A 16,094-nucleotide genomic window follows, 5' to 3' on the forward strand; every position below is an offset into this window, starting at 1 on the left:
CTGTCAATCCTACCCTCTTAAAATAAAGCTAAGGTGTCTCTACAGCCTGGTGAAGAACAGGAATCATGGATGATGATATTCAGGTATATCCATCGGGCTGCCAATACCATGTTTTATCTGAGCATGTTCATACCAGGAACCATTTCTGTTCCTCGTCTCAAAAGGGACAGGCGTCACCGGCATAAAGCAGCCTTTGTGAATCCGCATCTTATAAAATGCAAGAGAGACCTGTCCTCAATTAAAGCTCTATAGCATGGTTATTTATGGCTCTTTGGGGTTTTTTCCCAGTGATCTTTTGTTGGAAAAAAAAGCAAGAAAAATACAAAATCAATTATGATCAGACAAAAATTAAATAAAAATCATATATAAATAAATACCAGATAAAATATAAATTGAAATACAGGAGAGAACAGTAGATAATTTAATCTGAAACTTAAAGAGGCCAACAGCAGTGAGTGCTTAGCTATCTCCATGCAAACCAAGAGCTTGCTTGCCAGACTGAATCTCTGGTGGCCAGCTCTTTGCAGCTACATGCAAGATTCAGTAAGAAAACAGATGGTACACTGGAGCTTTGCTTTGTGAAGAATAATAGATGAGTAGATAGAGCCTCTCAATCTCAGAGTGGCACAGGGTGATCAGAATCCTAATCACAACCATGCTGTGATAAAAGGCTCTGGATGAAGAATGAATTAAGGTGGTTTGTTTGTTTTATCAATAAAAGTAATAGTGAGATATATTTCTTACAATTCTTTAAGCAGAAGACGACTTACAGGAGTGATACATACTGCTTATAAAGCACTGTGAAGTGGGATAAATCACCCTGTCCATTTACTGCTTGTGCATTTTTTGCCTCTGTATTATCAGCAAGATTATTCCCTGCCTTCTGTAAAAATGGATAAGAATATATAAAAAATATGCAGACCAAAATTCTCCTTCTGGCATCTCTTGTCCCCTTACTGTGAAGGCTGGCGCAGGTTAGAAAACAAATCATGTGCTTTATGTTGCACTGTTTTGTTATTATGATACATTATAGACTAATGCAGGATTCTGTCATGTAGAAGTATTTGAGCAAGATTTCCATATTTGAAAAATAATTTCATGTCAAGAAGGTAATAACAAGTGAAATAACATCAATATAACTTGAATATTAGGACAGCCAAAAAGTAATGATATTGCAGCCTAAGGCATTAGAAGGAAATAGCTTAAATTATTCAGCAAGTAAAGTGATGTCATGTGGTCAATGCACTGCATGTTTCACATATCCCAATTAGAATTATTGTAATAATAAAGATTGATTATTAAGTAATAAACAGTGGCCAAACAAATTACTGTAAACATAAGTCAAATCTGCTAGGACAGCATATCTCTCTCTCCTTCCAGTTTGCAGAACGGCCCTTGACACAAACCAGAACTGAACAAGCAATTTTTCATAAATGTTTTCCGACTTCTTTGTCTATCTTGGAAATATAGATCAAGCTGTCTCTGAAGAAGTCACTGAAAAATTTGTGAACATTGTTTTCTCAGTGTATTACTGTCCAAGGTGGAATAACAACAGAAAAAAAAATTTCTTTTGGCTTACGTATATGGGACTGCTCCACAGTGCCTGTGCTGGTTGTAATGAAATGTGATAAACTGGGGAGGTCACACGTTTTTGCTTGTATTTCAGCAGCAAATTCATTTGGCAAAACCAAACTCATTTATGAACTTCTAGGTTTTTTACTGAAAGTAAAGAATGATTTATGCTACAGAGATTTTAATACTGAATTGAGTCCCCTCAAAAATGTTGATTTAACCAGACAAACTGCAAGGCCTCACAGCTTTCATGCAATGCCATTCCTGCCTTGTCTTTTGGAGGGTGTCAGCTGGTACAAAGCTGAGCCACAACATAGTCAGTGGCAGAGAATCTGTCCTACCATCTTCCTTCAAAGTCATTGTAAATAGAGTCTTTCCTCAGGACAAACTGGTCTTCCCCACAGACACGAAACTAAAGCTGAGTATTGGATTCCACAGGCTAACACTGAAAGGATTTATTAGCCAAAACAAAACCTTTCATCCCACAGCTTTCAGGCTGTGGGATGTGATTCAATCTTGTTTTATATCCAAACACTGACAGAAAACCTATAAAACACCTATGTAAGCCCCTTCAAGACCTTCATGTTTGTTTTCACCCCTTCTGAATGTGTAATTCCCATTAAACAGAACTTCTGGCATGGTGCTGTTGTTGACCTGTCCTCAAATGTTGCTCTTTCATTGATTCATTTGGTGCAAGCCTTCAGAATGCATAAAGTTGTAATTCCATTGTCTTAAAGGGGTTTATCACTAAGAAACAGCCAAGGAAATGGAAACGAGACTGGAATTTCTGCCTTATGATGGACAGCACTGCTGTGACAACACAGGTCCGTCTTGCTTGTGTGGAGCAAAAGACACTGAAATACAGCTTATCTGGCAAAAACTTTTTCTTTTTTTTCCTCCATTAATATTTGGCATTGGACCACACAAGTAATTTAAAGCATTCAAGACCTATTGCAAAACTAACGATGGAATACGTAATTGACTGCAGGGTAAACATACCTGTTCAAGACTTAAAGCAGAATGAAGAGTACATTCCTCACTTTAGGATGTTAAAGGTGAAAAATTGGAGTCCTTTTTTCCAGATTTACCTTACTGAAGATGTCTGTCCACATTGTAAGTTGCTCTTAAGAAACACTTAATGAGAGGGGAATCCCTTTGGCCTTTTTAACCAAAGCTTTCCTCCCAGGTTACAGTGAACCAGTCCTCTCACAAGTCAAGGGTAAAGATGGTGAGCTTGAAAGACACTACCTGATGTTTCTAAATGCACAAGCAGCAAATAAAGAAATATGAGGGCCCTGCTTGATGCCCTGGATACTTCACATTTCCTGACCACTTTGCAGAGGACTTAACTGCGATACCATGCCTCTGAGACACTTGTTCAAATACACGTTGCTCTCACCAAACCTCTCCTGTCTGTCTCTTGGCATACTGTGCAGTTCTACCCTCTATCAGATTTATATGCAATATACTCCTAGATCTTGAGATAAACTAACAGGCATCTGAAAGAGACCCCAAATGAAATATTCATGAACTGTCATAACATTCATTACCATTTTATGATTCTCTTTACTTGGTTGAACAACAACGCTTTCTAGCACCCTATTAAATCAGCTAGCAAACTTTATAAATCACCAGCTAAACTACATGAATCTGTCACTTCTTAATGTACTGTCTGGGCTCCAAAAATACTTGAGTACATGGCAAAGTCATACTACTTATAGGACTCTCTTTGCTGTCGTTCTTTAACATTGATTTTTCTGGGCAAACTTTTACTGTGTTAGGAATTCACCATATTTTTATGATTGAGTTTACAAGACAGATATGAAAAACAGCTAAAATCTAACAGATATTTACTGTTTACATATTTTGAAATTATGAAAATGTATTTAGCTTATCTAGGGAAAAAAAACCCCAATAAATTTGTATGAATTTGACAATTAAAATGATAACTTTTTGCTGGGTTACAGTGAATAGAATGGGGTTGTGCAGATCCAGCTAAAGCTCTGCAAGGCTCCTAATGCTGGACTGAAAGCTAACTCAAGCTGCTGGAAAATGATGTTAAATCCTAATGAAGGAAAGTGGAAGTGACTGGAATTGCTGAGGACACAGATGACCTAAAGAAGAATCAGACCTGTCCATTTCCATTAACATTGTCACCTCTCATTTGAGGGCCTTCTGGGCAGAGATCTTCTTGGCTGCCTGTACTGCACTTTCCTCACCTATCTCTACAGGAAAACAATAGCTCTCATACCAGCTTTTATCAATGATTTGCTGCCCAGCACCAGCACAGTCCTTTTAACTGTTGTATTTATGGAGTCAACACCGCACACCACATCGTCTGCCTGGTTTCTTCCTGGTTATATTGCGCTTGATACGCCAGTTTCTCTCTGTGCATCTTGCTAAAATCCAGAATCTATAAGTACTTAGTCATGACAAATAAACAGTTCTCTGCTGGCTGAGTTTGGTCACATCAGCCTAGAAAAAACCCTGTAAGTTATTGAATTAAAAAAACCCCTGCATCTAAACCAAAATAAAACTATCAGCTATTTCCTGAATTGATTTGCCATAATCACACCTGACACCTGCAATATTTTCAGCAGTATCTGTTCAGTTGGTAGCATTCTACAAGGTCAAAGTTGCAATAAATTTTGTGTTCTGAAACTGAAATTTTCTTTGTCTGAACACTTCACCCCTTTTCTACCATGCACTGGGTCTTACTGATTCACGTGACTTTTGCCCCTGAAGCTATGTGGAAGCCTAAGCACTATTTGAAGCTAATTCCTTTCCCATAAAGAGCTGGTAGACAACCTAGGTATTATTTGCACACGAGGTTAGCCTTCTGGTGCCAGTCAAGTCATCTATTCCTGTGCTGAAGTTAAGCACTAGTTTAAGTGCTTTGTCGGGTTAGAGGAACAGAGCAGGTTCAGGGCCCCTGACATCAGCGGGGGCCACTTACAGACACAAAATAACCTTTGGATTAGGCCAGGAATATTTGTAACCTTTGTGAGAGCATGTGATACGTCTCTATATGTACCCATTTAAAAAATTACAGGCAAAACAGAAAATTTCACAGTAGACTGCAAAATTTTGGTAGATTTATTTGAATTTGTAGGAGCTTTTAGTTGTTAGTGGAGAAATATTGTGGTAAGTGATATGAAGTATGATTTTGAATTTCAAGGTCAGAACAGAAAAAAGCACCACAGAGAAAATTAATATTTTGGATATATTGACGTACTAACTTTTTTGTTTAAAAACATGAAATTAAATATTTTCATTAGCACTTCAATTTTTTTTTTATTTCTTTCTTGCCGTTAACAAGTAGCAGATCAGAGATTTGGTTTAGAGCTGGTTCTGAACAATCTGCAAGAAACTCCAGCCTTCATTTAATAAAAAGCAGCCAAGTCCAGTCTGGTATTGTAGTTTTGGCTTCATTGAGTGGAATGGCAACACTCTCATTATCTTAAATAGGGGCATATTTTATTTTTTGTGATTATGTGCTATCACAAAGAATTCTAACATATTTCTTAATTTTTATAAACACTTCTCTGTAGAGCACATCTCCAAAAGATGAGTGTGCAAGGGTGAAAGAACTTTCCCTGGCTTCTTTTGAAGAAGCCTGTAGTTTATGTTGGAGGTGTAGTAAGCAACAGGAAACCTGTATCTACTGCAACTGCAGTCTAGATGTTTGGCTCTTTAACTGGGGAGGAGCATTTGCTTTGCAGATACCTTTCCAAATGTGATTTATTGTACCTTATTGCAACAGAATTGAGTGTTGTTGAAGCTAGCAGAGCAATATGGCAAAGAAAATGTGCTAAAAAAGCATCACAAAATGGAAGTAATTGGAAATTTTTCACTGGAATGTTTTTCCAAAGGAGAATTGCTTTTGATGAATCAATCATTTCGACAGAGGATAAGCTTTTTCCTCAAAAGATTTCAGGTTATGAACTCTTAATTTTTAAGAAGTTTATCTAATGAAACAAACAAACAAACACAAACCACCCCCCAACCCCCTTTTCTTTCATGAAACCTCATTTTTCTGCTCCTATATCTATTGTATTGCACTAATTTCAAACTTGGTAGTGCATTACACAAGTGGTATCCTCTGCAGCTGTTTGACAGAAGACTGCAATTTTGTTGCACTTCCTGTGTAAGGAACATAAAACCCAACATGAAAATTAATGACTGAAGCTTATTGTTTTAACTAAACTTGAAGAGCACTGCTTTTCAGTTCAAGACATTTTTTGTGAACATTCTAACTTACTACTGAAGTTTTGGATATGACAGCTATATAGAGTGTCAAACCTTCCAACTGAGATACTCCATTATGGGTCAAAAGTGGATTTGGTGTTAATTGTCACATCCCATAAGCTCCAGCTGAAATGTAATGCAATGATATCAAAATTCTGTGATGCACAATACAATATCTCATAATGCTACCAAAATTGATCTGGTTTCCAATTAGCTGCCATTTTGCTTTAGCCATTTAATTGCTTCATAACAATTTAATTTTGCTTCCTGAAGCAATGACCACATTTGCTAAGGAATTGCTTTTTCAGTTCTGGTTTGCAAAAAAACCCCAAACGCAATGAAAAACAATTTAAAGATTGGCTTAGGGGTTTCCTTCAGACATGACAATGGCTTGAAAAATCCTTTTGTTAAGGATGGAACATCTCAGTGACAGCATCTCACACCAATTTGTATTGTTAAAATGAAATATTTATATTCTTGATAGAGAAGGTGAGATTCTGTTGCTCAGTTGTGTTTGTCTAGCAACATTTGGGATATCCTAGAGTAGCAGTGACCTCTCTGCAGGGCTGGCAATGGGATACAATAACACTGAAGACATCCAAATTGCTCTGAGGCAGCAGGCAAAGGCTAGACAGGACACCCCACTCTAAAATGGCACTTGGTGTCTGCTTTTTGGGTATCTGAATTGTTTCTATAAAATATGTAACATTATGTCTGGATGAACATTTTCTACTGAATTAGGAGAGAAGGAGCTATGAAATCCATGTTTTGCTTCTGATAGACATATCTTGACAGAGACAGGTTACTTATGGACCTTACCCAGATACCTACTAAGATAATGTCATGCTTGCAAACTAATGAAAATAAACAGAGTGCCTTGCTTGGGTAAAATCACAGGGGGAAAAGCATATGAAACCCACAGGACTGCATACTGTGTCTGAGTAACTATATTCCTTAATCCTGTAAAGCTCTATCGAGGGAAACTTGTCTGTCTGCTTAACCCTTAGGAGAAAAGAAGTGTTTTTCTCATCTGGATTTAGTTACCTAACTTTACCAAGAAATCTAGTTTCCCTTGAGACCCTTTTCCTGTCAGTGGAGGCAGGTGCTCTGAATTGCCTCTGAATTGCCTTCTGAAAGAGGCCAAGTCAAGCTTTACTCAATTGCTCTCTGGAAAGCTTATGGCTAGGGATGAGATCTCAAGGTCAGATAATCCAATATCATTCCTGAGGATCAAGCAACAAAAACTTTAAGGTTTTTTTTGACTACAAAGTCTGCTTTGGTTCCCTATCTACTTTATTACCCATTGCACCTTTCATCTCCTATGAAAAAAGCTATTTCATAGAAGTGAACATTCTTTCACATGAGGTGAGGGAGACTGCCTTACATCAGACTTCTACAGGAGCAGAACAAAATATAGTGGTTTCGACTCTGCTTTCAGTTTTATCAGCTTGGATTTTGAATCACCAGTGGATATAATGAAATTACACAACACGTGTATTATGATAATTTGCCTTAATTACAGTTCTCAGAGATAATCAGATGAAGGATTGCTTGAAGTATAGTAGTATAATCAATAGACAATGAGTAGAAAACAGTTAGATAACCTTTTAGAAGATCCTTCCTTTAAAAAAGCCAAACCAACCAAACCAAACCAAGTCCCCTGTACCCCCACACACGCCTTGAAATTTCTTTGAGGAGTTGTGGATTTATGGAATCCTGACTTAAGAATGTGATCAGCATTTTTTATATAGACAGTCTAGAACTCAGAAATATGACAGATATGCATCACAACTGTGTCTAGATGGAAAAGTGGGAGAAAGATAATTTTGCAAGAAGAAAATAATTAATTCTTCCTTGATCATTGTCTGACAAAAAAATATATCACTTAATAAAATGAACTGTAAATAAACAGCACTAGATAATCTCCGATGCTGGGCTTTGTCCAATTAGAAGTTTGACTTACGTGGGCAAGATGAAACAACATAAGGCCAGCTGAACCTCATGAGACCTTTCTACTGCTCTTTTTGGGCATGGTCAAAGATAAGCCTGAAATTTATTCTCACAGCACTGTTTTCTACTGCTTGTTTTGCCAGCTAGAATTTGGTAGTGCATAAAGGGGAGTTCTCCTGGCTCTAGGCGCATCTTCACTGACTTTTAGCATGATCCACTATCCACATAAAAGGAAACCTGGGAAAAGAGAGAAAGGCAGAAGGGAAGGCTGTAAAAAGGTGGCCTAAATCCAGACAGCATGTTCTCAATGGCTTCTTTAGAGTTTGTGATCACTTCAGTGCCAGTCATGAGTACAATTAGACCTTCAGCAAGATTGAGACTCTGGCCCACAGTTTGATCTGCTTTGCTCAGCAAATCTCTGTTCAGACTTTCAGCACAGCAGATGTCTAGCTTCAGCTTCAGACACCTGAACACCCTCCAAATCAGCAACATCAGAGAAAAACTTCCCTGAAACTTCCAAAAGGAAAGCTACTGAAATGGGAATCAGATTTATACAAACACTGGGCTGGTAAATGAAAGGGGTGCCATTCTTTGATCACCATAGGTCATTACATTAATTGATACTCTTCAGAATCAATCTGGTATGCACCAAAATCACTACAAAATAGAAATATTTTCATAGAATCATAGAATATCTTGGGTTGGAAGAGAGCTTAAAGATCATCTAGTTCCAGCCCTCCTGCCATGGGCAGGGAATTTTCCACTAGACCAGCTTGCTAAAAGATGCCCCATCTCACCCAGCCTTGAACACTTCCAGGGGTGGGACATTCACAGATTCCCCGGACAAACTGTTCCAGTGCCTCACCACCCTCACAGTGCAGAATTTCTTGCTCGTATCTAATCTAAACCTAGACTCTTTCAAGAAGAAGTCATCATCCCTTGTCCTGTCCCTACAACCTCTTGTAAAAAGTCCCTCTCCAGCTCTCTTGTAGGTTTCTTTAGAGACTGCAATGTGCTCAAAGGTTTCTCTAGAGCCTTCTCTTCTCCAGGAAGAACAATTGTCAAGCTCTTTGTATCACAAAGCAATGCAAAATATTTTGTCATAATCTGTACACAAGTAAACATCAAGGGAATGGAAACACGACTCTCATTTTATTCTGGGTGACCAGACTTTACTCCTTAGCATGGTGATTTTGGTAATTTCAAAAACTTGGGCAGTAATAAAGTTCTTGTACATTAACTAGCTAAAACTAATCTCCAGATACATGCAGCAAAGGAGTTATTTGTCAGAAGATGAATCCCATGAGATGTTGAACATCCTGGATCCAACTCAACAGAATATTTAAGCACATATTATTTCACTTCAAGCATAGGAGAAAGTCCTTTATTTAAGCTATAATTCTCTCTACTTAAAAAGAACTAAATTCTGTTTTACTAAGTTCATGAGCAATATAGCAGTGAACGAAACAACTCAAATGTTAAGTGATGCAAGTCAAGCTATAAAGAGCAAGCAGCAACAATAAGACTATTTGCTCTGGAAAGCCTGTTTCCATTTAGCTTACAACCTCTCTGCTTTGCAACTGTCATCTTATATCCATGTTTTCTCTATCAAAGAGAGTTAATTCCTAAAATACAGTACACAGCATTATTAATTTCCTGAACAGTTCTCCTCCTTGAATGAGGCAGATGTTCTTCAGTTCCATACTGGCTGTCACCTTCAATTATTGTGGAGCCAGCTGAATTCTCCCTACAATCATGACTGTCACACTAGCTGGCTTGGAGAGAGCAGGCCTGGTCTGTTAGATGACACACATATGACTGCATTGTTCCACACTTCCTTAAGGATTCAAAATAAACTCTCCTGTAAAAAACTCTTTGAACCAAAACCTGTAGAACTATTGCAAAGCACTTAGTTTTGCTGAGTTTTGGGATAAATAATGACCTCAGCACTTTGAAAATTTCAATACATGTTGAAGTCCTAATGAAAATAATAGGTTTAAATGTTACCCCTCATCATAAGAGCCCATGGACACAGGATTTATTAGCCTAGGCACAGCAACATTTTAATGCCATTAGCTGAACTGAAGCAAGTTTTAGTTCTAGTGGCTAAGATTAAACTGGTGCATCACCACCTGTACCATTCCTAAGCAGGATATGGCTAGTAAATTTGAAAAAGGTGGCTCAGATATTTTTAGTACTGTGTTTTATTTTTCAAATTAGTAAGATAATTCCTATTTTGCAGACTGTTGGTGTCCTTCCTGTTCTTGTTTGTAAAAAATGTAATGAGCAATTAAAAAGAAAAAAAAAAAGTGAACGAGAGAAAAAATCCACACCACAATGAAATATTGGCTTGTCAAGCACAAAAATATCCGGCACCTGACTGATACACTAGAATTTGGAAAGCTTCAGGACCCTGTGAATACAATGCCTATTTGGTGTCCATCAGAGGAAGGAAGGGTACAACATTCATAGACATGTTTTAGTCTTTTCATAACCTTATGAATGTATATGAGCCTGCTAAAGAGGTGAGGGCTTTTGGTTTGTTGTTTGGGGATTTTTTTTCCCCATAAAATGCATTCCAGATTACATGTTGGGTTTTATGCTTTTGCCTCCAGTTGTTGAATGCTGTTCTGTGACTTTGGTTAAAAAATTAAAAGAGACAGACTCCAATAATCTTAATTTAAAGAGTTGAATTAGGTATGTTCTCAAAACTACACATTCTAGCAATAGCTTTTTCATTGCTTCCAGCCTATACAAGCATAAGTTTGTTCAGTTAGCTTCTGGCTATGATCCAGTCAAATAGTTAGATGCTTGAATGAACTCAGAGAAATATTTTTACAGTATGAGGAATTTTGATTCTTGGCTACAGTATTTATCCTGAATTGCTTTGTCATGTGAGAGCTTAATTTTACTAGCTAGCAGATATACCATTGAAATTTCTCTTGCAATGTGCTTTAGCTCACCGGCTGTGACCCTTACATGAGGTCATCTACACAGCTGTTTAAATAAAACTATACACCATGATAACTCACAGTGTGCTCCAGTCATGCAGAAATGTGAGTGAACAGCTTATTGATTTTAGTGTCTGACATGACCTGCTCATAATTAGGAAATCAATAACCCAGATACTTCCTCTCCTTTCCACCACCCACCTTTTCCCCAAATTCCAAAAATATCTCTGCTTCAAACAGTGCTGATGTTGGATTCCCATCCCAATTCTGCAACACAAGCATTTCTATAACAGTTTAATAATTTCCCACATTTTACTTTGGTCCAAAGGTCTGGATGGTGGTTGTGGAAGCAGTTTATTAAATAGTACAAAATAATGTTCAAAAGAGATCTTAAAATATGGCAAGGAAATAGCAGGTTCTGGCTAATAATAAAATCACAACTACATTAGAAGAAAATACTCAGCTGACGATGCCGGTCAAAACATTGATGCCTCATCGTTTGTCCCAGTTGACAAAATAGCTACAGAGCGTGATCTTCTCCCATTGTTACCACGTGGCAGGGAGGCCTTAGCCCTTTGCAAGGTGCCATCTTTTAACTTTAGCACCCTTATGCCCAGTTGACACTTCCCAGTTAGCTCCTCGCTAGGTACTGCTGGTCTTTCAGTGGATTTACAGAATGTTACAGGGCTTGAAAACATTTGAGGTTATTGCTCAAGAGCAGAACAGGGCATGCAAACAAACTAATGGAAGAGATCAAATATTTAAATAACACATGTAAAAGACTTCAGGCATCTTACATGGCATCTCAGAAAAGAGTCAATTATGGGGCACAGGAAGAATCTAATAATAACCAAAGTAGGCCACATGCAAACACTGTCATCCTGGCAAAAATTTGAAAGAAGCTATACAAATAGCAGTGAAGGAAGACAAATATGCACACTCAGAGCATGCATACCCCAGAGTACCCTTTCTAAATCACCTTATGAGAATATGATCTGCCAAGCTGGGGGAATCCAAATTCAGATGTAGCTACATTTCAGCTGAAAAGCCTGCCAAAGCCAAGCTACTGTGCACTCCCAAACTGTCAGAAACACGCTCAGAAAAAAAATCACAGCGAGTACTTTTGTACTTGCCCAATTCTTTATACTGGCTAAGAAAGGAACACTGCACAGTGTTGCATCATTTTCACTAGGCTTAAAATGCAGAGGCAGCATGTAAAACCAGCAGGAATGATAATCAGGAGAGAATAATGCCGCAGGAAGCCCAAAGCAAGGACCCTAGTTTCAGCAAGTATTTGAAAATACACAATTTGCTTTCTTGCAGCTTCACAAACTGAGGGTTTTGCATGCATATTAAGGTGCTGACAAAATAGCAATGTATTCCAAGACAAAGCACAAGCATAAGAACCCTCAGAGAGACATATTAGGGAGTTATTCAGTGAATGTTGAAAAATAGGGTTGTCAAAAGGATTATTTTCAGTGTAAGCTTTTTAAAAATAAACATACATTTTAATAAACAGCATTCTCAGAAAGAATTTAGTTCTAGTACAACAGGTGTAAAGGTTCCCCCTTCATTTAAAGTGCTATTCCCTAGCCTACAGTCTTTTAAGCACTGTATAAATTACCACATGGGTGTAAGAGGATACACATTTGCTTTCATGAAAAATGTCAACATATTAAACTTCAGCAATGCATTGATATCCTTTGAGGATTTTGTGATGAAAAAATCAGTGACTCCAGCAATTTTTTTTCATAGACTCAGTTGTATTCAGTGTAAGACTCCCCCAGACTCTAGCTTTTGGGATAGGTGGGGGGTTTACATCTTAACCGGCTTTCACTACCATGCTCTTGCTTTCAGCCTGCAGTGCCTGGGCTGTGTTTTGGAGGGCTCTGGCACATGTCCAGGCAGTGATGGTCTCTCTCCCTCTCCAGGGGAAATTCCAGGGCTTAAACACACCATTTCCCAGAACTCTAGGGTTTATGTGCTAAGGGTTTGTAATTTAACACATAACATGCACACATTGCCCTTCACAAAGGTTTCCATGATTTTTCTCAGAAACTTAAATATGCTTGTGGAATCAGTGTTGTAAATTTGATCAGTTCAGTGATATAATTTAGGATATGAGGCTACTCACAGCATTTTTGAAACAGAGCTAAGGAGGAAATAAGTGAGTGGAAATGAGATGCCATTTTGGGAGCAGGAAAGGGATGTGAGAATTTAAAGTGTGGGAAAAAAGCGTACAGAGTCATAGTTGCTCTCCTCTCAACCCAGACAAAACCCCAGAAAATATTCCCCCATTTTTTCCTTTGTATTTATCTTCAGAGTCCACAGAGCAATAGAGAATGTTTCTCTTTTTTACCAGAGTCTCTTTACTTGCCCCAGATTTATTTCCTCTGATCTTCACATCAGCAATACTGTGGCTGATCTTCATGATCCTACTGCAAAGAACCCCTTACCTTCTCCTCCTCACATTTTCATACAGTTAAGAGAATTAACTTCGTCTATCAGAAATCGTTAGCATTTAAAAATAAAAATAAATCTCTTTGTTTATGGATTTATCAGTTATGCTTACCTGCAAAACAACAGAAACATTTAGCTCCCTCTGCTTCTGCCCCTCAGTGCTATTCCACAACAACTAAAAATACAAAGTTTATTTATTCTAGACTGGAAAACAGCTCTGCATTACAGGCTTACTATGAATGAGGTATAAAATGCTACAGCAATCTGATTAAATTTTGTTGTAAAAACCTTAAACCATGCTATATTCTTATAGCAGGACTAGGTTTGCTTTTTTCTTTTTTAAAATGAACCCTGAAAATACTCAAATTCTTACTTCTGTAGAGTAAAAAAAACCCTTGCCATAGTCAAAATAAGTCCTAATCTGATTGCAGTAAACGCTTCAAAGTATAGCATACCACAGACCCTCCCTCCCATCCCACCACCTCCTCGCACTGATATTTGACTGAGGCTTTTCAGCATGTGCAAACATTCTGTTTCAAATGCGCTTCTCATCTTTCAGTGAAAACCATGCCTAGGCTAGATGCTGTGGTTGTCTTTTGCATTTATTTAATTGGTTGTCATTTAACATGAAATACATGATGACAAAAGCAAATCTACTCCCTCTGCAATCATTTCTTTTGAGACACAAATGCCTGTGCCTCATCCTGGCTGGTCCTAGAACAAGCAGAGACTAGAAAGTACTGTTTGTTCCCTGGAATAAATTGTTAGGGAGGGTGTAAATTTGCATTCACTACCATTAATTAGATCAAGCTAATTACCAATTAACTCAATTTTAAAAGGAAACAAATGTTTAGTCTAAATAAATCCTGGTCTGTGTATGTGTGTGCTTAAGAAACTGGAGTTAACTTCTATGAGTTCATTTCATCAAGTAGAAGAAAAGTGAAGACTTACCACTAAGAGAATTAAACTCAAATAGAACAAAAGAGCATATCAGGAGTGCCAGATGCTGTATTTCTCACTTTGAGGGTGTCTGTGTCTGTCTTTGCACTGTTTTAACACACTTTCAAACAAACGATCACTGGCACTTGAGGTCCTACAGAAGCAGTGAGTTTGGGATGAGTGCTTTCAAGGAGGCAAGTTTATCAAAGCTGAAACAAATGAGTGTTTCTGTCAGCAGTAATGCCAACTTATTCATCCCCTGTGTCCTTCTTAACTCCATGCTCTTCTCTCTGGTGCTCTTACCACAGCTGGTGTGGCTGCATGGTGAATGAAGTCAGGGCAATGATCCTATTTAGGAAAACTCCTTAAAGACAATAACTGCTATAGGCACTATTGTAAAGGAAGGACTTAGATGGAGAGAGTAGAATACATTATAAATGGTTTTTTTCCCCCCTAAAGATAGATCTGGGAAAGCCTTACCGTGAGGGAGGCTTCATTCTGTGCCGTGCCTGTGCAGCCCCTCAGGCAGGACCCGCATGCGGGGCGCTGGCGAGGGCTGTGCTGGCTGCAGAGCAGCGGTCAGGGAGCCGAGGGCAGGGCGCGCCGAGGGCAGAGCTGTGCTCCCGTATCCCCTCTTTCTGCCTTTTCCAGCTGAACTGCAGCGACAGAGCACCGAGCTGTCTGTCAACAGAAAGAGGGATTTTTTTTTCTCCCAGTTGCATAAGGAAGCAGTCAGACCTTGCTGTTCTTGTAATTTGTCTCCAGCTCAGCTGACTAAGATGTACAAGTCAGGAAACGAACATCTTTCTTATCAATTTAACAGTCACTTTTTATAGGTGCTGTAAACTACACTGAGGCTATCCCTTCTCAGTTCACTGTCAGTGCAGCTGTCAGTCTGTAACAGAGCTCAGTCCATTTATGTAGCCAATTTCAAATATTTGCTACAGAAAAATGTTACCTCATAATATTTATTTAATACCTTGATGTAGCAGCAGTAGATTAGACTATCCTACTACAGAATTATTAACAGTCCAGAGGATCCTTTAGTTGCTGCTGACACACAACAGTTGTATACTGCAGCAGTGTTACTTGAAGGACTTTTTCATTGAATTTACTTTTCATTAAAAGTTGCATTATATCAGATACTTGTTTCAATTTACATTACCACTGATGGTCTCTCTTCAGTGTTTATGGGGAATTCCAATTAATGTCAAAGAGGAGTAATCACACATTAAATGAATGGAGAATGTGTCCCTTAAAATTTAATGTGTATGCAAGACATTAATTATCATTTTACTTAACTTTCATACTAGAACATTAACTATAATTTGCAGAATAAGGATTTTTCTGAGTTCCCTCCCCCCAAAGAAAATGAAGGACTGCTGTTCATGATAGTGTAGTCTTGCTGAGCTCAGAGATAGCACTGGAGCCTGTTGAGAAAATGAGGCAGTGAATTCCCCAAACAACTTTAAAACAACTCTCAAAGCATCTCACACTAAATCCACACATGGGATTGAACCTCCAAATTGAGATTAGCTGCCATGAAAGGTAATAGGATATAGTCTGAACCAACAAAATACTGCACTAGTTAATGAACTAGTTTATTGGGAATTGAGGTGGAGGATTTGCTGTCTGTAAAGAAAGAGAAAGGCTGAGCAGGATAGAAGAAAGAATATTAATAGGCCAGTAACAAAAGGTACAATTTTTTTACTGTAATGAGATGAGCATGAGAAAATAGACAACAGCATAAGTAATATTAAAAGAATAATGGCAATACAGCAGTAAAAGATGTGTAATTTGACTGAGACAGTTTACATGACACCTTTTCAAAGTGATGACAAAAAAAGGTCAAAACAACCCAAAAAGCACCACTTTCCTGGAACGTACTGAACTAAGGCCAAATATAAGGTGAAAGTCGTTCAAAGTTTCACCTTCATATAACTGCTTGTTGCATCTTAGCTGCTTTGCTTTCCC

General features: G+C 38.2%; 1 long non-coding RNA gene across 1 annotated transcript in view; it reads right to left on the minus strand.

Annotated features, from left to right (window-relative positions):
* LOC104693827 overlaps positions 1 to 14,795 on the minus strand; it is a 49,484-nt gene extending 34,689 nt beyond the window's left edge. Inside the window, exon 1 of the long non-coding RNA XR_752626.4 lies at positions 14,601 to 14,795. This is a non-coding gene — a long non-coding RNA (uncharacterized LOC104693827). The remainder of the gene's footprint in view (positions 1 to 14,600) is intronic.
* Positions 14,796 to 16,094: the final 1,299 nt, after the last annotated feature.

The sequence above is a fragment of the Corvus cornix genome, chromosome 7, assembly GCF_000738735.6.
Source record: "Corvus cornix cornix isolate S_Up_H32 chromosome 7, ASM73873v5, whole genome shotgun sequence".
Lineage (NCBI taxonomy): Eukaryota > Metazoa > Chordata > Aves > Passeriformes > Corvidae > Corvus > Corvus cornix.